This window comes from Haliotis rufescens, unplaced genomic scaffold, assembly GCF_023055435.1.
Source record: "Haliotis rufescens isolate VD_foot unplaced genomic scaffold, xgHalRufe1.0.p SCAF_2, whole genome shotgun sequence".
Lineage (NCBI taxonomy): Eukaryota > Metazoa > Mollusca > Gastropoda > Lepetellida > Haliotidae > Haliotis > Haliotis rufescens.
Genome location: NW_025963890.1, coordinates 24454882 through 24477909, shown reverse-complemented (window position 1 = coordinate 24477909; position 23028 = coordinate 24454882). Strand labels below are relative to the sequence as shown.

The 23028-nt window shown below is 35.1% G+C and overlaps 1 protein-coding gene across 4 annotated transcripts in view; it reads right to left on the bottom strand.

Annotated features, from left to right (window-relative positions):
* The window catches only part of LOC124146183 (nipped-B-like protein), a 63834-nt gene extending 42867 nt beyond the window's left edge, over positions 1-20967 (bottom strand). For all 4 annotated transcript variants that reach the window (XM_046516343.2, XM_046516344.2, XM_046516345.2 and 1 more), the window contains exon 1: positions 20749-20967. The gene's annotated coding sequence lies outside the window, so the exon portion shown is untranslated. The remainder of the gene's footprint in view (positions 1-20748) is intronic.
* Positions 20968-23028: the final 2061 nt, after the last annotated feature.

Below are 23028 nucleotides of genomic sequence, written 5' to 3'. Positions count from 1 at the left end.
CATCTTTTCTTGCGATCGCGTGTAATGTAAATCTAACAGCTAGGATACGATGTTTCCAATATGCCTGAAAAAATTTGTCACAGCTCCTAACCTAGCACGAATATAGATCGCAAGTTTCCTGCTTGAAACGTTCAGAATAACAAAAACTTTTCGTCAAAATCCTTAATTCATTATACACGTACCATTGCTGTAATTTGATTGACAGCCTTAGGTCATGTGCTCTAGTTTAACTTATCACCACCCTCGTAGCAGATATCGGCTGGAAAGCACATTACAGCTACAAAAAGACTCTGGGCAAGGTTAGTGTAGATGAAAAAATAAGCTTTCTAATACAAAGCTTCGAAAACGGACGTATTTCTTCATGTTACTGAGCGGACAGCTGCTGTTATCGGGAAATTGGCGATGACAGATACTATTTACAATTATTTTTAAAATACTTTTCCGATCACATAAACAATGAAAATAAAAAGAAATAGGTAGATCTAAGTGGATTTTATGACTGTTTATATTTGACAAAAATCGTCAAATTTTCGCTTCCCTGGTCCTCAATCTGGACGTTTGAATGTGTTAGCTTAGATTTGTTTTTATTTACAACTTACTTAAGTTGTAAATGCTTTATTTGAATAAAGTGATAAACATAAATATGTATAAACAGTAGGATTAGACCTTTCAAATGGTGTATAACATGTAGTTGCAAAGATGTTTTACTAGACTAACATTTAGTCTATGAAATCTTATATTACACAATACCCTTCTCGACTCTAAAAATAAATATATAATTTCCCATATGCTGATTTCCTAGCTAGAGCTGGCTAGACTTGCTTTTTTATACATTTCTAGATTGGTGTTGTTTTCATAAAATAAATATATTCCACAGTCATGGTGCAGGACTAATGTTTTACAAGCAGATAGTTTCCTTGATAAATGTTGGCTTCATCTATCACATGAGTCTCTGGGAACTGGGTGTCACAGCAGTTAAAAGCTTTTGGTTGACTTGTGTTGAAAGAGTCAAGTAGCTAATCTATGAAGATTCAAAGATGTTTTGTCTACACACATAAAAACAGACACTTAAAGATTTTAACCACACACGTATTCATGCTCAGAATGGCCATTTCAGGTCCACATTTAACAAAATTTCTTAGGGGGGCATGCCCTCAAACCCCCCCAAGATAGCTTCGCCCTACAGCGCTTGCGGCTGTCGCGTCTCAGGGGACCCCATTATTTTGGAGAACAACGCAAACACTGAAAGTGCTACGCTTATGGTTATAAATATATTTCAAATATATATAGTAAAGCTACAACTAAAATAATATGATACTGGAACAAATTATTAGAATTATTAGAATTATAGTTTCAGATACAATTCTTCCTAACATTGTATCAAAATTCTTTAAAGTTATATTATTGGGTAATTTTTAACCGAATTACCGGTAGATTCCGAGAAAGGTGTTCACAGCTGATGGTTCCTTCCAGCTTAGTTAACATGACAATTCACATGGTAATCTTAATCTCTGCATATAAAACAATGATTAGCAAAACAGTAAATACAATTTTATCGGTAAATCATCATGTCTAGTGATGTTTTAGCTCAAACTGTAAATTTGTATTGACCAAGTTTAATTGTTATGAGCTGTTCGTTTCCCTGAAATCGTTAACGAGTTACGATGTAATGGTTTTCTACAAAAGACAAACACTTTTGTATTGCAGGATCCGAGCAAGAAATAGAGAGACTTCCCTTTGCTGTACACTCAACAAGGAAAATAGATATTTGGGGGTTTGAATTTTTTATGCATTTTTTAAAGTAAAGATCGGTGGAAATAAAAAAAGGACTAATTATTTATTTTTATTTTTTTCAACATTTGGACTTCTGTAAACCAGCACATCTGTAAACCAAGAAATAAAAAAAATGTTGCCTAAGCTAAAAAATATAGCTTTCTGGAATTATGTCATTTGACAGCCAATGTTCCACTAGCCATGGCACCTCTCAAATTGCACCATTCAATTTGATTGGTTGAGTAAATGTAACAGACCAATCACAATCGAACTTATAAACACTAAGAAAGTTCCGGTATTTCCCATTACACTGTGAGTGAGTGAGTTTGGTGTACTGTGCCACCTATGTTGACAAGTCTCTTTTATACACACATGGGCTGCGAAGAATATCAACAGTTTGATTTCTGATTCAAAAGAACGATTCTATTTGTTTGACTTTGTTTGAAAATGAAGAGTTTTAAAGTCTTACAGGGAAATTTTGTATGGAACATATGCAGCTGTTTTTCCTTTTCACAATTGTCCACGGCATAATATGTGGACTGCACGTTCTAACCAGATATTCTTCAACATGTGTTGTAGCCACTTCTGTATGGTCAATTGAATTAGCACCAATATTGCAGTTGGAGGTTTCCACATTTACAAGACACACTGAACTGCAGGTGACATTCTGGATTCTCAGAGTGACATTTTAAACGTATATGACAAACATGCATAACTGCGATATTGGTCTGTTGTTACTTTAATGACAGGTGTCATTTCAATTTTGGACGTGTTCTTGACACATAATTTTCTAGTTGAATAAGAAAATCAAGTCTTGCTCTCTCACTCCATTTATGAGTATTGTTTCATTGCACAACAGGATATTCATTCTTCCTATCATGTTTTTGTCTGCTTTCATTTCGAAGCACAAGCACAGGGATTAAATGTTACTCAAACTAATTATGCAAAATCTGTAATTAAGGGCTTGAAAACATGCAACTAAAAGCTTTTACTGCTATGACACTGAATTACCTGAGACTCTGGGGGTGATAGATGAACATATATATTTTCAGGTATATGTTTTTGTACAGAAGACTGAAGACACACAATTTCATTAAAATATCCCCCAAAATATTTATGAAAGCTAACATTTTTTTACAATAACAATAATTTAATCATTTTGGAGAACAACTGTTAAATCATGTTGTGTTGTATCATATATTTTCAGCACATGTTCAAGTGTGCTCTTTGTTTTATACTTCGAGGCAGGTACTTGCTACATCTTTATAAACATATTTTTGTGCATCTGCAAATCCAGATTGTAACAGAAGTTGGTCAAATCATGAAAATGTCCTGATACTGTAAGTCTGTAGTGGTGTCTCTGCACATGCCTCTATCTATCTTAATAACAAAGTTATAAGCACTACCAGTTTTATGACATCACTTCTGAAAAACACAAGCCCAGGGTAGTAGAACATTGAAATGTATTATTCTGCTAGCTAAATTAATTACAAAGTTTAATGAACTCCTGATGTACTGACCTTGACACTTAATGTCAGCCATGAGCTCTAAATGAATGTCAAACAGTAAGGATATGTAATGTCACACTGACACTGTAAAGAGAGTTTGAACTTAATTGTTTACATCACTTTCTATATGTCAATAATAGAATGACCTTCGGCTTGGCACATAGGAAACATAGAAGTGGTTATGCAATACTAATCCTTGAAAAATGTTTCGTATTATCCTACAAAAAAACTAAGGGCAACCTCCTAATTGTCAGACAGCTCATACCAGGATTAGTCCAGGATGGTTAGTTAAGTAATAGTTTACCTTTCATTAAAGAGGAACAGACCAAAACACAGACATTTTGAAGAATTTACAGAAAAAGTTTATTCTGGACTTTTTATCATCAAATCATACCAGAATCACACATTTTGACGTATTCATCAGAAATCACATATCTGAATTATTTACAGGATATATTTATTCAACTTAAATGTGGAACATATTTCACTACAACCACTCATACAGCGTACGGAAATTTTATCACTTTACTTAAGAAATAATATTATTAAATTATTAGAAAGACACTATATACACAATATACGCTGAAACGTGTGATATCACACATTTTGAAGTTTTGATATACTTTGTATGATTTCTATTTTCGTATATTGATATAATTTTACTGCAATTCTTGTTTTAACCAAGCCCAGGCTGGGCCATGATCTTGACATTCCAGTAACAAGCGAGCAATGGATTCAGGTTGATTGCAAGATGGGCATACCTAGTCATAGTCCTTGTTGTGGATTCCTCAACATAATATACAGTCAAGTCTCGTTAATCCGACATCGTTGGTTGCACATGATTGTGTCGGATTAACGAGTATGTCGGATCAACGAAATTAATTGATTTGTGATCGAAAATCGGACGTCTTCACGATAGATAATAACCGTGTGTACCTTGTAATAAAATTATTAAAAACGAAATATTAATATTGTTATGTTGTTTATTCATTCATTCCTTAATTTATAATTAATGACAGTGCAAAAATAATAATAATTTTCCCATTTATACATAACAATAGAGACATTACTCACTGAATTTATCACATCAACGACACACGTTTCCTCGTGTAAATGCAAGTGCTACTGTCTTAACAACTTGCTTCATCTACTTAAAATAGTCTGTCAGTGTTTTCTGTTTCTAACATTTTGAAGGCACATTTCTCAAAGTCCCCTGCTCGCTTGACATCTAGGGCTTGTGGTTGCGAGGTGTAATTTCATTTGCTGTTTCTTATAATAAAGCTTGAAATTCTTTATGATCCCGGCATCTAGTGGCTGAATGTGCGATGTGGTGTTTGGTGGTAAAAAGTAACATTTCACATTAGTTATGTCGACAGTAGCATTGGATGGTGCGTTGTCCAACAGCAATACCACCTGGCATTGCTCCAATCGCATTTGCCGATCCAAGATCAGTAGCCAGGCTTTGAATATTAATGAAGTCATCCATGCTTTCTTGTTTACATACCACTCAACCACTAACACAATCATAATCTGGTTAATCTGTATCACTTAACAAGTTGGAGCAGCTTACTCTGCCAACAGTATGGAGCAGCTCACTAATTAGTAGGTAAGACCAGGCAGTTACACTGGTCACCCTTGACTGGTCTATCCGATGATTGGGTCGTCTGACAGTGACAAATGGGATGTCTGACAAGTGGGAGTGAACCAAACAAAGTATTCAAGGATTGATAATTACCCTTTATTGTCATCTACAATATGACCCACCTCTTAAGTGACCCAATCTTTGCCAATCAAGTCAAACAGAAATCACTTCTGAAGACTTCAGGTGCATTACTAATATGAACATGATAAAATCTCCACACTGACAATAATTTGTAAATAAATTGCCTTGACCTTGACATTTGAAATAATCATGACATCTGACGTCTGTCCCCCCAAATACTTGATTCTACTTGACCAAGCATGCATCTTGGCATTATTTTCAACAGATTTTACACACATATATAATGACTACTACTATCAGCTGTTCCAGAGACCAAATTCTTTTTTTACAATTTCAATACAGACTTCAATTTTGACTCAATGACATCCAAGGTTTGCTTATACAATGATTATATGAATACAATAAAGGTCATATTGGATAATTTTATTTGATATCTTTGTATAATTGTGTAAGTCTGTTGATTGCATTACACATGCATGACTTACGAGCAGTCATAAGTATAATCTATTACATTTTATATAATAACATTATTAGAAATATAGCATTTAGACATGTCTGTCAAGATAAACAAGCATGAAATACTCATATCCTCCACCAATATGACATGTCCAGATGTGAGCATGACAAGAACTATTGCACAGTTTTCAAGTTCTGCTCCTGAAATGAGCACTACTGTCATTTTCAGTCTAAGTTAAAGTCGTTGCTATGGAAAATAAAAAAATAATTTAATCAAAAGGCACCTGTTTACAAGTAGTCCTATCTATGTGCCAAGTTTAGTGAAGAAATATTGTACGTTTTTAAGATCTAATTCTGATAGGAGCCATTTTCCATTTAAGTCTTCAGTTGTTGCCATGGAAACTCGAAAAATAAATTTTTGAAACATCCCAAACTATCAAAAGGCACCAGTTCACCAATAGATCTATCTATGTGCCAAGATATCTTGAATGGTTTATTAGTTCTGCTCAGGAAACGACACATGACGGACCAACGGACAGCATCCATTCCTATATCCCCCTTCCACTTTATGTCTAAGTAAATAGACTTAAAACTTCAGGCGTCTTAAAGTACTGATGAATTAAAATCATGATAGGATACTGTTTAACATGTTAAATAAGCACGCCACTCAATCTTCTAAAAATGGAAATAAGTTCAAAGGTGTTTGATTATACCATATAACACTGTGTATAAAGCAAGTTTTTTGTACCTATAATTAGGGGGCTTACAAGGGGGTCGTCTTATACACAGGGTTGAAGAGTTTTGATGCTTTTTTCGCCCAAAACAAAGACACAAGTTACTGTGAGCCCGTAACACCAGAAATACCATGTCAACAAATCCATACTGAAGTACACAAACTAATCATGTAATTATTCTATCTGGTTATAAAAAGTGTTCATTGTATATCTGGATTTATGTTTGTAATCTATTTTAATAATTTTATTCCAAATTTTATTCAATAATATTTACATTCATTTCAGTGAAATCGTAAAGTGATCAAAAGATCGCACAACTCACTCACAAAGTCATATTGGTTGTAGTTTGACTATTACATGTCAAAATAAAGTTTTTGTTATCCTGAGCCCAGCAGCATTGACGGTGATTGGTCAAATGGTTCCATGCGAAAAATTATCTGGCAATAGCTATCAGCTGTACCAAAGTGCTACACTTAAGGTTATTAATTTATTTCAAATATATATAGTAAAGCTGCAACTAAAATAACATGATATTGGAATATATTATTCCTGATAAAATAATAGTTTCAGATACAATTCTTCTGATCATTGTATCAAAATTCATTAAATTAATATTATTGTGTAATTTTTAACCAAATCACCAGTAGATTCAGAGAATGGTGTGCACAGCTGATGGTTGCTTCAGGCTTCATTTACGAGACAAAACACACGGTAATCTTAATCTCCTCATATAAAACAAGAGTCATCAGAAAGATGACATATCCCCCTGGCAGCTGGCAGTAAAGTAAATGTGCAATTCTGTATGTAATGAGTCAAGAGTTTAATGTTCTTTAACATGTTTAAGAAGCATACATTGTTTACCAACAAAAGATCCACCATGGTCGCATCCATATGAAATGGAAAGTAAAACGTGTGTTTCTGTGGGGTTTTTTATGCAAACAAATGACAAATTACAAGAAACAAGAGTATAGTCAACGAAGTCATCTATATCCCCCACCCATTTTAACACATTATGGTCCCAAACCAGGTTACTGACCCAACATTTCTCTTAGCCCATGTCAAAATAGCTGCAATGGAAATTCTAAAATAAACATTTCTAAAACTCCTTAATATCAAATGGCACCTGTTCAGTATGTACTTTATATATGGACATGCAATGTTTGGCAAGGAAATATTTAACAGTTTATTTTTTATACTCCATAAGTGAATCCACCCTATATGAAAACTTAAATCCAACTTGTTGCCATGGAAACATAAAAAATAAAAAAATAAAAATTCCTAAATAGCAAAAGGCACCAGTTCAGCCTGGTAGACATGCAAGGTTTTGTAAGAAAGTATTTACCGGTTTTTGAGTTACGCTCTGGAAACGAACACCACCCTTATAGAACCTAAGTCCAACTTGTTACCATGTAAACGTAAAAATTAAAATTTCTAAAATTCCTAAATAGCAAAAGGCACCAGTTCAGTATGTGCCTGGTTGACATGCAAGGTTTTGTAAGAAAGTATTTATCAGTTTTTGTGTACGCTCCCGGAAACAAACACCACCCTTATAGAACCTTAGTCCAACTTGTTACTATGGAAACGTAAAAAATAAAAATTTCTAAAATTCCTAAATAGCAAAAGGCACAACTTCAGTATGTAACTGATAGATATGCCAAGTTTCAAACAAATACAATGAATTATTTTCGAGTTCTGCCCCGGAAAGGGAAATGATTACGGATGGACAGACGGACGGACAGACTGACTGACTGGCTGATCGCTATATCCCCCCGCATTACATGCCGGGGGGATAACAATACCTTGTAGAACTGGAAATACATTTAATCGGTAAATCATCATGTCTACTGTCTAGTGATGTCTTGTTTAAAAAATTTCAATTTTGGATTGATCAAGTTTAATTGTTTTGTTTCTCTCACATACAAAGTGAGTGAGTATGGTTTTACGCCGCTTTTAGCAATATTCAAGCAATATCAGGGCGAGGGACACTAGAAATGGGCTTCACACATTGCACCCATTCGGGAATCGAACCCTTGTCTTCGGCGTGACGATCGAACGCTTTAACCACTAGGCTAGAAAGGGAGAAAATCGTATTACGTTAGTGGATTTAACTACAAAACAATTTTGGAATGTATTCATACATAATTCATAAATTCATATTTTGACTCATAGAAGGTCATAGTATTGGTTCTCTGGCACTGCTGCATCATCATAAAGTCCACCTCATGTTTCTTTTTTATTTCCATTTTCAAAAGAAATATAATAACGGTAAATATTCCATGTCTAGAACACAAGACCACAGCCCATCATTTCAAACACGATTTTGCCAAAATTGATGTGAACAAAGTGAATGAAATCTTGGATAAAAAAGCAGTATATCCAGAGTGTAATAACGGGACTAACTTGCGTACTTCAGTGTGGATTTTATGACATATGCTACTTCTTGTGTTACGTGCTCACGGCAACATCTTCGTGTTGTGAAATATAATCATAGCTCATTGTATGCATGTATTATGCACACATTGGTAGTCAAATACTGTATTTTACTCAGTATATTTATGTTGAGAGGCCCATTCCTCGACTGATTATACACAACTGTTTATTTGTTTACATACGACTGTAGTTTGAACAACCACAAAAAAATTACTCTCTATTTTCAAAAGCCATTGCCTGAGAACCAATTCTTTTATTTTTTAAGCCTTACTTATAGCACACATGATGTGACAAGCATACCAGTCTAGGACCTTAGTCAAGAGTCCAAAACCTGAGTCTCGTAATATGAAGTTTGGTCTAGTAAGGTTTGCTAATCAGATAATGATGTAGGATTTCAAACTAAGTACCCTTGGCGGACAGATTATTAAAAATTATTGTGTTGGTGTTTTTAAAAAAAAATAAAATTCTTATTTTCTTCGATTCAGAGGTATTTTAACATTAAAATTTAATCTTGCAATCAGTGCAATAATGTTAAACTAAGCATTAACACCTCTTCCCCTATATTGGTCCTGTTATCAGTTAAATACAAGTCACTTCAACAAAACTATTGTTAGTTATAACTATAACAGATAAATTGTTAAATATCAATTTCGAATTATTACTGACATTTGCAGCAGACTTTGGACCTGATATTGGCCTCTAGGCAAGTCAGGATTAATCCTTGCTAATAAAAGATAATCTGATACACTAAAATGTGTTATACAGTGATGTTAACATTTAAGTATCAACACAGCATTGGTACACATTTCCCAACCAATACAGCAGAAGTACTTTTGTCCTTGCCAAACTGCCCAATAGTTCAGGTAGCGTAAGGACTAGAAGAAAATTGACATTTTTAAGGGTTTTGAGATATGTTATCATTATAAGGACTAGTAGACTAAAACAGTTAGTTTCTGATTCTATCGCTGCAATACCTATGATGCACTGTCAGTTTGCCACTAGTCTGCAGCCAGGGCTTTTTGTTCTGTCTGGAAAGTTCAACTAATAAGTAGTAACATAAGTCAATTTAGTAACACTAAGTTGCACTGAAAATGATAACATAGCTAAGTTCAGAAATATAAGCACTGGCTCCACTGTTCATTAAAATAAACTTATAAATGCAAAGGTTCAATTTACTCTAACGGTCTAACCCTTACTGTTTTCTAAAACTTAGTATGAAAATAGAAAAACAAATAACAAAGAGACTCTCAGATATAATTCAATTTGTAATTGCACATGCTACATAGATTCTATCATTAGATCACATGGTTGAAACATGGAAAAACCCAGGCTTCCCTTTTCCCAATGTGAAGAAATTGGTCCACTGAAACTGCTCTTGATACAAGCAGCACTCAGCCACTGCTGAGGCAAGCTGCAGACTGGAGCTATTTTTAGCCACAATCAGTTTCAGGTCAAACCCAGTCAAGCCTAGCAGCATATCATAGCTGTCAGATGTTGTAGCAGCAAGACACTTGAGTCAGCAAAAAAAAAAAAAAATCTTGAAAATTAATGTGTAGTAACAATGCATGTGTACTAGCGCTTATACAGATATATATATATACTACTGCCACATACATTTACATGTGGACTTCTGTCCAAAAGAAGCCAAGTAACCGACCATATATAGAAGGCTGAGAATTAGTTTGTCCAAGACTTTGTCCACATTTTTTTGTTCCACAGTGAATTTGACATGATAAGTCACAAACAAACAAACAAACAAACACAACAAACTGGGTTATATATATGAGTGGTCTGTGACCTTAGTTACAAGGTAAAAGTAAAAGCATAATTTATATTGGAATTGAAAGCAAAGTAGGCTCAGAAGATGAGCCTAGCCTTTAGATAAGACAGAACTGGTTGAAGAGTTTTCATAAACATACCCACCTGCAGAATGGTCACAGTGCAAGAATTACAAATTTTGAACTATTTCTAATGGTCAAACAGCAAGTTGAATTTAGAATTTGCTACGATACTTTTGCTTCAAGATTTGTCCATAAAAATAGAAACATGTAACTAAATCATTCATATGTAAGTAACTTAAACAAAACATCATGAATGTCAACAGTCTTTTCAACTTCTACAGGCTACCGCTCATGACAAACACACCACCTTCTGTGGGAAATAAACATATAAATAAAAACATGACTTAAATGTTGTTAATTAAACAAAAGCGTCAACCTTGAACAAGATTTATTGTATAATGAACATATAATACATTGTCACAACTAATTAAATAACAAGAGTGCTCTGAGAGCACAACATCCACCGCATGAACTTTTTTAACGAGTTTATATTTTCTTATTTTCTTTGTATTTTATGAAATAACAACAGTAGATGGCACTGCATTTGAAACAAATTGTGCAGAACATTTTGTTGGGAGTAATCCAGTCTGAATGCTAATGCCATAAGGATGTAGCTCACCCACAAAAGCCTTATACAAGGAAACTAACTATAGTTATAGTTATAGTTAGATATTGTGATATTCTCTGGAAACTGTAGGAGTTGGTTTCACAAGCTTAGTACACTCTCTCACAATTAGGCAAATGAAGCTCCGTAAAACAGGGGCAGTCACTCTGTCAAAATTAGTCGAAATGAAACTGGACTGCGATATGCGTATCATCAACATGCCACATCTTGTGTGTAGAGTTTCAGGGATATTCTCTGGAAACTGAAGGAGGAGTTGATTTCACAAGCTTAGTACCCTCTGTGGGACAGACTGCGCCACGACATAATCCCCCTTTGGCCATTCTGGCCCGGCGGGGGATAAAAACTCAACAATCTTTCCTTTGATGCAGCACACAATACAGACAGAAATAGACAGCAAAATCACTGTCTCATAAAATATCATTCTCAAATGTAAATAATATATTTTGGCAAGCAAATTGTAATACCATTTACAACAGTCACTATTCATGTCTTATCAATTTGAATATATTCAATTATGATCTTAACAATGAACAGAAATACATAAATAATATTGTAATTAGTATTTTATTTCAGATGACAATGCTCATTACCCGATAAAATACACTCCAAAAAGCTTATTGTTGGACCAGGAGAGATTAAATAAAAAACTTCAGGATAATCCCTGTGCATGTGACTTGCTCTTGTGAAATCAGACATGGCTTTTAGGTTCATTAATACAGACTGATTTAATAAATTACTTAAGTTTTTCAATGAAGTCATGTATGGTGCAGACAGAGTGAATCCGAAATTCCATGATCATCAAATCTTGGAATGACAGGAATGCAACTCAACACAGCAGACTGTGGCACCTTAACCCATTGGACCCCCCATCAAATACTAACAATGCTGACATCAGCAAGGTAAAACTATCATTTAGAAAGATCCAACTGGTCCACCCCTCAATTCTGACTCTAAATAAGAGAAATCTAGGTTATCTTTATGTGAGGAAACGAGAGCTCCCAGATTTTCAATGCTCTCCAGATGATAAATCAGGGATATATATTGGCACTAGTCCTATAGTCCTTGCCTAAGTGGAAATTTGTCATTTTTAAGTTTTCCTATGTTATCATCATGAGGACTAGTGGACAAAAATTGTTAGTCTCTATCGCAGAAAATGGACAAGTGACAGTGTTAAAGCAAGGTCCATCTTAAGCATGATGCGGTCAAAATACAAAATATTACCAATCAATTAAAATTGAGGATTGACCATCTTCAAAAAAGCATGGATATCCTATTAGACCTAATTATATACTAATGATTTATCCCAACACTAGTACTGATCCAGTGGACTGAGAGGCACTGACAAACTGTGACTTGATTTGAGGTTAGCCATTTGTTTGAACACGAGTCTTATACTTAAGCTGACAACAGTCCTTGAAAAAAGTTATGCACCACCCCTTCCCTATTTTCAAATATCCCAAACTACCATGTATCTCTTTGAAATATCTACATCTGGCATTGATACTGTTCTTGATAAATATCTAAGACATCACTGACACCTTCCGTTTGATCTCACCATTGGCCAAATAGTTGATAGTGGTTACATATTGCGACATAGATAAAAATAGAAATGGCGAGGAAAACCTTTATTTAGTTATTTGGTCAAGGCGTCCAAGATGACAATGATTTCAGACGAGTACGGAGTGAGACAGAACAATTGTTAAGGGAACTTGTCCCTTACGCTGCCAAGCTCACTGCAGTGCACACTTCCTTCGCTTGATGTTAGTACAGATGGCACGGAGACGAGCTCACCATCAACAGTTGGCACATCACGAAATTCGTATGTTCATGACGTTGACACACGGCAAAGCAGATGGAATAGTGAGTGGAACAACCATGACTTAAATATTCAATGAGGTGTTCCAGTAGATATTATGATAATAACATAACAAGTGAAAATATGAGCAATATCCTGTGACAAGAGAGGCTTGACCGCTGATTGACAAAGCCTGTCGAAGGTTGGCTGGAACATAAGATTTGATTGTCAACAAACCTATGTCTGCATTCCACAGTTGAGTTAAATTCGTTTGTTCTATTTTGCGCTTGTTTTAACAGGTGCTAAGTACAATATCAACAGTGAATGTTTCGGCAAATTAATATTACTCAAATTAGGGATGTAACAATATGGTGGGGCTGTGATATGATATGTATCATGATACGATTCGTACCCCAATACATCTCTTGATAGTCTTTCTTATTGTACATAGATCATAATCCTGAATCAACTGTTTTTAAATTTCAGAGAGCGAAGATGGGATATTGTAGAACAGAAACATATAGGCTGGGGGGGGGGGCACTGTGAATTAATGCTATTTATAGCCAACCTGGAAATAATTCACAATCTGCATAAGCTGCTTCTTGTACAATAATCACATTGTTAAAAATTACATGTTTCTACAACAAAATAACTTGTAATGTAATGTATTGTATCATGATACAGGGGTTGTAAATCCATGTATTGTATCGTTAGCTTCTTGTCGTGATACAATACTGTATTGCCATATCGTTACACCAACTGTAATGCAAGTCCCTGTTAATAAGTGTTATACATATTAAAAGTAAACCAGATTAAAGGCAAACGAAACTGGCTGATATCATTCTATGCAGCTGGTGTGTTCAGCATGAAAGCCAAAAGATTTTGTCTATTAAGTCTATATCATAAGCCTTTTCATGCCATCTGCCATTTCAAAGAAAAACTTCTTTTCCTTTAAAATAATAAATGTATTATGAATAGGGACGGGTATTGCGATATGTATCACGACATATTGTACAATTCTTAAGTTTGAATTCAGTAGCAATCTGGAACATGAATGAATGAACTGCATAAAATGACCAAAAAAACACAAGATGCTGGTACATGATGTTTACTCATTCAAAAAAAATATGCAGTCATCTTGGGGCTCCAGATACATGCTCCGGGGCAGTGAAGTTATTTGGTAAGTGTATAACAACATACACATTGAAACACACCATTATTTGACACCACTATAAATACCAAGCATGACAAAAATGATTCGTGGATGGAATGAACCTCAATTTACTGACATACCGGTAATATGGTGCCGCCTTAATTATGGATCACGCTTTAAGGGTTTTTTTCCAGGTTTACACAAACAATCGAGTCTATCAAGGTTAAACTGAGAGACAAAACAGAATGCTGTTTGGAAGATATCATGACTGCAAAGAAATCATAAACTATATGGTGCTATAAGCTCTTTGAACAATAAAATATATTCCTTTGAACACTTGTTTAATTGATAGTTCAAAACTGAGGCCAACGTAACCTTATGGCTGTCCGATAGAACATACATGGGAGTTCCCAGTATTATTTTTAGACATCTTTTTCAAATGAATCATGTTATGGGGGGAACCATACACCAGACTTTCTTGACAACATCTTCGTCATACGCCAATTTGTTAGATGTTGCTATGATCACAATGGATGAGTAATAAACACATTATATACAAGCTGGTTGAAAAAAAGTTCCTTTTGTCAATCACAGGAATCAGTTGCTAATTTCATAATTTCAATTTGACTTATTCACTTATGTAAATTTTGCCACAAGATGAAAATATCCAGGATTTTGAAAAATCCTTGGTTTCAGTCGTTTATTATAACAGACATCCAATGGATATCACCAGTAAGTGATCCCTGGCACAAATACAACCAAGAAGGCTTGTTGCAGCAAGAAGGACTTCATTTCCGCGTTAATACTTATGAATGCATCTGGGTTCAGGTAACATATTGTATTCTCTAATGGTTGGCCAGTGCCATTCAAATGGTCGACAATGTCACAATACAGAACTGAAATGAAATATGTATAGGTTTCATATACTGTCTGTTACTATTAGGCGATAGTTTATAGACCCTGAACTGTTAATAATGTCATCTACTAGACAACAAATGATTTCCAGACGGATATTTAATTCATAAACAGAATTCAGATATGACCCACTGGATAACAGAGGGTGCAGAACAAAGTGATGTTCCGAATGATAGATGTGATCAGTGTTTTGTTGGTGTAAGTTTTCAAACCAAGGAATATATCTGAAATTTTAATTTGTGATATTGATTTATAACAAATTATAAGTGTAAGTTCATGATATTCTTTGTTAGAAATTAAGTGGGGGTAGGCTTGTTTTCATCTTATGTCAGGCCCCCCAAAGAATACAAAAATATACTATTTTGAATCATACCATGTCTTAAGTTGAATCAAACAAGTATTTTTCAGGAAACAGAGCATTTTTAACAGCTGAAATGACAAAGCGATACCTCTTACAATCAAAATGTCTTATGTCTTAAACCAAAGGATAAGAAACAATAACAATTATTGTGATGAAAAACATTCAAATACAGCGATAGAAAATAACTGTTTCAGTCCACTAGTCCTTACAATGATAACACATATACCGTATTCGATGTAATAAGCGCCCCGCTCTAATAAGCGCCGGCAGCGATATTTGCTAATTATATTGGGTAGTGAACAATCTCAATTAGCACCCCTTCCGATTGATCAATGTAAGATTTATTTGTTAGTGCATAATACGAACTCGTGTGTTATATGCATCCTTAATTATGGGCAATTAAATCCTGGAAAAATATATGTGTCGTATATAAACATTTCAGGCTGTCAGCATAAACCACGAAATTTACGATCTTTCAACTCTTTCAACCAAAATATTATTTTAATAAGAGCCCCCTATTTCTAATTTTGAGAGCACTCTGGGCGCTTATTACATCGAAAACAGTATAGCAAAACCATTAATAATGGCAAGTTTCTACTGGTTCTTACGCTACCTGAACTATTGGGCAGTTTGGCAAGGACTATAGTACTTGTGCCAATTTCTTACACTGTATTGGTTGGGAAATCTGCATATAACTGGGGAAAAAAAGAATACTTCTACCCTCTGGAGTAAATATGAGCCTGTGACAGTAGGTGAATTTTTCATCACCTAAGAAAATCAGCTTCTTCCAAAGACTTGCTCATGTTCAAACATACGAAAAACACATCCTTAAAACTATTAGAATCAGTTTAAAGTCACCGTTTTCATACAGAGCTCCAGATAACTTTTTGAGTGATTGAGTTTTTACTGTTGACTTCCTTTTTAAATTGGGTTATTCAGAATATTACATTTTTCATTAGGTAACCAATATTTTTTCACTCATCTATTCATCAATCTATTGGGCGTTTTCCCAAAATTAGTGAACATTTTAAAATTTATAAAAACGGAAACGTTTTAGATGTATATAACTGTTCTAAATATATAGGCTTGACTTGGAAAGTAAATTAGCTCGTTATTGTGTTTCGGAAATTAGCCTTTGTACGCATGCTGAAAAAGGTTCATTGGGTATTTATGTGAGCTGTTTTTATACATTTGTGACTTTCATTTAATGCATATGTTTCTGTATGCAAGTTAATTGGAAGTAATTGGGCTTTGAATATTTTTTGAGTGTATTATTTTAGGTAAATATGCTGCTTATCTGTAGCTCTGTTCATACTTGATGGTTTACCGATTTTTTGCTAACCGATTAGCTTGTGTGTCAGTCAAAATATGAATGAAATAGATTTGTTGAACTCAGATATTAACCTTTTTGGTAGAGTTGTTTTAGTTAGTTGCTTAGTATGATTAGTTGGTGGAATAAAATGAAAATTCTATTCTGGATTTAAAGTAAATCCTATTTTTTACTTTTATGTTCAATGTTTACCGCGGCATTCGGCAATATTCCAGCTATAACAAGACGGCTGTAAATAATCTGCACTTGGCAAATCTGTGTGCAAATGACGTTACACATTGTTTACAGATGGATCAAGATTTTATCTCCAATTCACAGATGGCAGGAAATGTTGTTATGTATGTACTATATATAAAGTAGCAGTGAGCAGTATGCCAGGGAAACAATTCTTGACCATGATCAGTATGGGGACGACAGAGCCATGGTTTGAAGCAATATCACCCGACAGTCGAAATAATTTATATATTGTGAATGGACATTTGACTGGCAGCAATATGTTGACAATATTTTGTTCCTGTCATTGTTCCATTCGCTAGTTTTGAAATACAAAATGACAGGAATGCATATGGACACTGACTGGCCCAGTAAGTCCCCGATGTTCATGCAAGAACATAAGTGTTGAACAAAAGCTCCATGTTTCATATGAGCAAAACTACAAACCTTTCCTTATTTCTAACACAAAAATTAATGCATATCCAGTGGACCAAAAAGGTTCCAAATCACACCTTGTTTTTTGTAGTTGTTGATATAATTGAGATATTGTGAAGCACAGCCCAGTGTTCACCCTTGTTCTACCACTAGTACCAGTGACAAAATTGGGGGTCATTTTGAAAGGTGACAGGGTTCAAAATTAAGTAAAGCATGATAAGTCCATGGTGAGGTGACATTTCAACAAACTTGCATACTGCCTATGAATATCCAGACATTGCACTTACAGAAATATTGGCCAAATGATTGAAAAACAATGTATTGTAATTTTCTAAATCATGACAAACATGATTTCTACTACTATTCATTTGAGTTTGGATGACACACCAATTGTGTGATCTGTTGCGCATCACGTTACCTGGCTCACGATCCGATATGTACCCCAATACATGCATGCGCTCTTATCTGTGGTGCTTAAGCCATCTTTTTCAAAGACAGGATGGACAAATACCTAGCAAACTGACAATTAACAGATGGTAGTGTCAAGTATGGTGCAGTGGAGAAAAATCTTTACGTTGCTAATTTTCACCACTAATTAGCATGATTAGTGTTTGGTGTAACAGTTATTAAAGCAAACATTGAAGGTAAGAATCAATATTTTTTATTAAGTGTGTGACTGTTATGGATACTTGTATTGGTAAGTAAAATATTGAGATCAACTGATGCATCGGTGTATCATCCCACTCCTAATATTCATGGTGTATACATACCTACAAAAGTTCTGGAATAAAAGACTAAATCACCATCATGACTATTATGGCAATGCTTCTAAAATTATTTCAAATCCAATTTGATCAGTCCATGACTTAAGCTACTGGCATTTATAAAGTCCAGTAAAACAAATATATTTGTTTGTGGTTATTGCTGCACATTATTCCAGCTATGTGATTTTCAGTCTGTAACATAATTGAATCTGAACCAGAAAACCAATGATATTATGAGCAACGATCCATGCTGTCAGGATACAGTGATACACAATCAACCAAGTCACCAAATCTGGACACCTGTTCCATTAAGTTCCCTTGTACAACAACCATAGATTGCTGATGACCAATTCTAACCTGGAATGACCACAAAAAAAATTATTCTTCAAACCTTGTACATGTAGTAGGCAAACAAAACATAATCTATATACATTGTTTAAAATGATGGTTGGCCCTATTAAAGCATATGCAGTTATGATGCAATGTTGAACTCTCAAAATAGAATGAACACTGAATTTTATACCTAACAGTAAACATAAATCAATCATTGTGGCTCAAACATGTCTTGTCAAAAGTCAAAACAAGAATGAAATTGAAATGGTCCTTGTCCAAGTGTCAGCGCCATTGGTCAAATCTTGGGAGTCTACTGCTCATTTCGGAATAGTGGTTTATGTAAAATATCCAAATTTTAAGAGAGAAAAAACAAGTCCCTCTGGATTTTCACTTGTCTCAGGCTATGTTTATCTATGTGACCATGTTGTCATAAAACTTATGTTACTAGTTAATGGTTCAGGGTGTTTCAAGATTCAAATACTAATTATACTATAGCAGCAAATCTGAAGGATCCACGTTAATGTTGACACTGCATGTTATATTGATTGTTTTATGCATTTCAAAAACAAAAGCACAATTAAAAAAATAAAAGATGCAGGCTCATAACACATGACTTCAGGTCAGAAATCACACACTGACATTTAAAAGTATGACACTGGGCAAGAAATTTCTTTTGTGACTCAAACTAAGATCTCACATCACATGAACCAAAAATTAGTGATTCTAACTTGTTGGACAACAGTGACAATTTGTCATGTTTCATAAGTGAAATCAAACCTGAGAAAAAGACAGCTTACAGAAATGTCAAACTGTGTCATCATACACCTATCTCATATATTTACTTTGTTACACAGTAGCTCTGTACAGTATATTGATCTCAAGCACCTGTCTCCCACCCCCACCCCTCCAGTATTTACCATACTATATCACAAAATTCTATGCTATTATGTTATGTGCCATTCATGACACATGACAGTCATCAGAGATCTTAGCTTTTACTTACTTAGACACATAGTTCTATATGAATTTACATTTCAACTTTGACAGTTTATTGGGGACCAGGGTGCTACCTGGTCATGTCTGGTGCAACTAGCTTTTCATGTCATCAACAACAATCTTTGAACATACCCAACCACAGTGGGATATAAAATCAGTGTTAGAAACTAACACTTTTAGTCTATTAGTCCTTATAATAACAGCATATAGCAAAACCCTTAAAAACGGCAAATTACTACTAGTCCTTAAGATACCTTAACTATTGGGCAGTTTAAAAAGATGATAGAATGTTGATACATATATCATGATATATGTGATATAATACATGAACTGAATTTGTGAGACTTATTTTGCTCTTTTAGAGTGAAATTGCCAATTGTTCTTTTTGCAACACAGAAAGAGGCTGTGGGCGAGGAAACTGTAAATGCTACAGATTATTTACATACCAAAATCATCCAATTGTTAAGTAATAATGTCAGATCATCAGATACAACCTTTCCAGACTATAATTCATAATAAAACATACCAAAACACTAAAAAAGAACAGATATGTTTGAAAGGGGTGTCGTAATGACATGTAAGCACAGAGTTAACCTCCATTCCAAATGACTGTTTGATTTCTTACAATTTAACATTGCACAGGTAACAAAGTCAAATTTACATCCACAATGTCATAGCACAATTTGTGACTAACTTCTTAGAACTGTCAATTAATAACCGTGTAGTGTTCCAAGAGTTACGTCCCTTTATTTAGCCTCTTCCTGTTTGGACTGTCTTTAATAAAATTGTACCGAAATAACAATATTTTAATAACAGGAAGGCACAGTCATACGTAATTATAAAAGTATATTCTATATGAATGAAGCATAACGTAAACATGCGAGAAACAGCTTCGATTTTGTCTATTATTGCCTCATAACATTCACCAAAATGTTGGTCGCCTACTGAGTAAATGGCTTCCAGTCTTGCCTGATAAATCACAATGCATGTCTTACAAAATTACAATGCCAAAGCAGATAAACGTAGGAAAAGACTGACAACAGTAATGAGTAAACCGTTTTCGATCATAATGTACACTGAGATAAAAAATACAGAAGTACGGCTCAAAAACACCTTTGATATCAACACCGGAACAAACTGTAAACAAACGGGACACTCGGTCAGGAAGGAAACCATACATTTACATTCAAAATCAGCATTTGACAGTTACCGATGGCTTTGCAAAGGTCGGCAGTGATACGTATATGATCAAATAATACTATTCAACACGCATACCATAAAATGTAAGCAATATTTCTTGAATAACAAACGAAAATAAGGAATTGAAAAGCATCACAACCATTGTAAATGACATGGTACTCACCTGTCTTATCGGTGTATCAGATTAAATCGTGAGAGATTTCGAGTATAAATCCTTGATGGATATAATCGGAAATGGTTATCCGATAGATCCCGTCCCCATTTTAACTGTTATGTGAGAAATAGCTCTTGAATTTCCGTGTTTAGTGCCATGATCGTAACAATAACCCGCGCCAAAAATTACTGTAACCGAACAGCTTCCATGTTGACCGAAGTATTACACAAAATATAGGTCCACCTTTTTTTCAGGATCTGCTTATAACAGCAAGCATCAAGAAATTAATAGTCTCGATCGTTTCATTTAAAGTATATGCATCAATCAAATGTTAAATTTATAGCGTTTATTTGTAATAAAGCCTTCTGAAAGCGTAGTAATTGACAAGGTGCCCTAAGTGCGTCTTTGGAAGTAGTGCACTGTCCATCAGACGAGGCTTACAATGATAGTACATCCGTAACAGCTAATTTTGTATTGGAGATGGCAATTTGAAAAATAGAGTGACAACATATATTCATACCATATACGTCAAAAGTACCACCTTTAATGAATGACACTCTAAAACATATATAAATAATCGATTAAGACTACCTCAAAATTTGGAAATTATCTGAACTTATTATGTCAAGATGTACACTCTAGAGGAGACCGCCTCCGTGGTCTTGTGGTAGAGCGTCCGCCCGGGCCGCGTCATACAAAAAGACGTTAAAAGATTGTACTTGTTGTTACCCTGTCTGGCGCTCGGCATTAAGGGGCTTAAACAAGGACCGGTCGGCTCGGAGTCAGTTTACTGTGTCTGAGTGGGGTATTCATGTTAAACTGCGGCATGGTATCTCAGTGAGCTAGCACTATAAATCGGCATCAGTCCGGACTAGTACAAGCAGCCACACACACACATACACGTGCATGCACGTCGCTATATAAGTGCAATAAATTGCACGCGACGTTAAACCCAATTTCACCTCACCTCTAGAGGAATCTCGTCTTTTTTGGAGCGGTCTCAACACTTCGTTTCAGATATAATCCTGACTGTTCTAGCGGTCACCCGTATGAAGACAGACCCATTGTATATTTTCTGGTATTCATTAAAGAAATTGACCCGTGAAGATCCGAGGAAGAATAGGTCTTCATGCTTGCCGTAAAAGGCGACTGTGCTTGTCGTAAGAGGCAACTAGCGGGATCGGGTGGTCCCCAGGCTCGCTGACTTGGTTGATGCATGTCATCGTATCCCAATATTGGGTGGATCGATGCTCATGTCAATCACTGGATTGTCTGGCCCAGACTCGATTATTTACAGACCGCCGCCATATATCTGGAATATTGCTGAGTGCGGCGTTAAACAACAACCAAAACAAAACAACATTACGGACATTCCAGAAACGGCATGTATTACTATACTTTTGCTTTTCACGTCTCTACGGATATGCAGATATCGGGAAAAGTATACTGAAATTGTCAAAGCTTTCAATGCTTTCATTTTGATATCGGGCATATTCGCTGACTAAATGAAAAGAACACTGAATAAAAAATCAGATATCTTTAGCAACCATTTACCACCCGACAACTCTACCGGAAGGGTTTCCATTTCCTGTACAGTTACTGTTGTTATTGTGTAATAAGTTTCTGCATATTCTTGTAAGTTTTGCTTAGTTCTAGAGCGGTCTCTTAATATAAGCACCTTTTTGTTTATTAACCGGTCTAGTTTTCTGTAACTGATGGAAAATAGGTATGTATAAAAAAAAACTATGAAAAACAAACACATTTTATCAGCGGATAAGTTATGTTCGAATTGTATCCCAAACACCGATATGGCAGACGAATATAATTTCATTTGAACACCATACCTGTGTTCGTGTCTTACCGATAGAGTGATAAACGATTATAACACTGGGCTTATCCTCCGACATAACGTTGCCGTGATACTAGGCATCTCACTCTTCCACCCTTATGGTTGTAGCTGCCAGGGCAAATACAATTCCAACGACCATCAATCATATGTCATACTATCTGAACATATTTACCTCGTGGAATATCTTTAATATTAAATGTACAATTGCAAGTCGTTTTTGCGTCTCAACTATATATCAGTCTCTGTTCATTAGCGATATACCCAATTTACACATAATTATAAATATGAAATCACTCCAATAAAATTCAATCCAAAGATGTATTTAAACATTACATTAAATATAAATGTGTGGAGATTGATATAGTATGCTTCCGACAGAAAGCGAACCAATATTAATCCATCAACAGACGACAACGTTGCGACACATCAACGGTAAATAG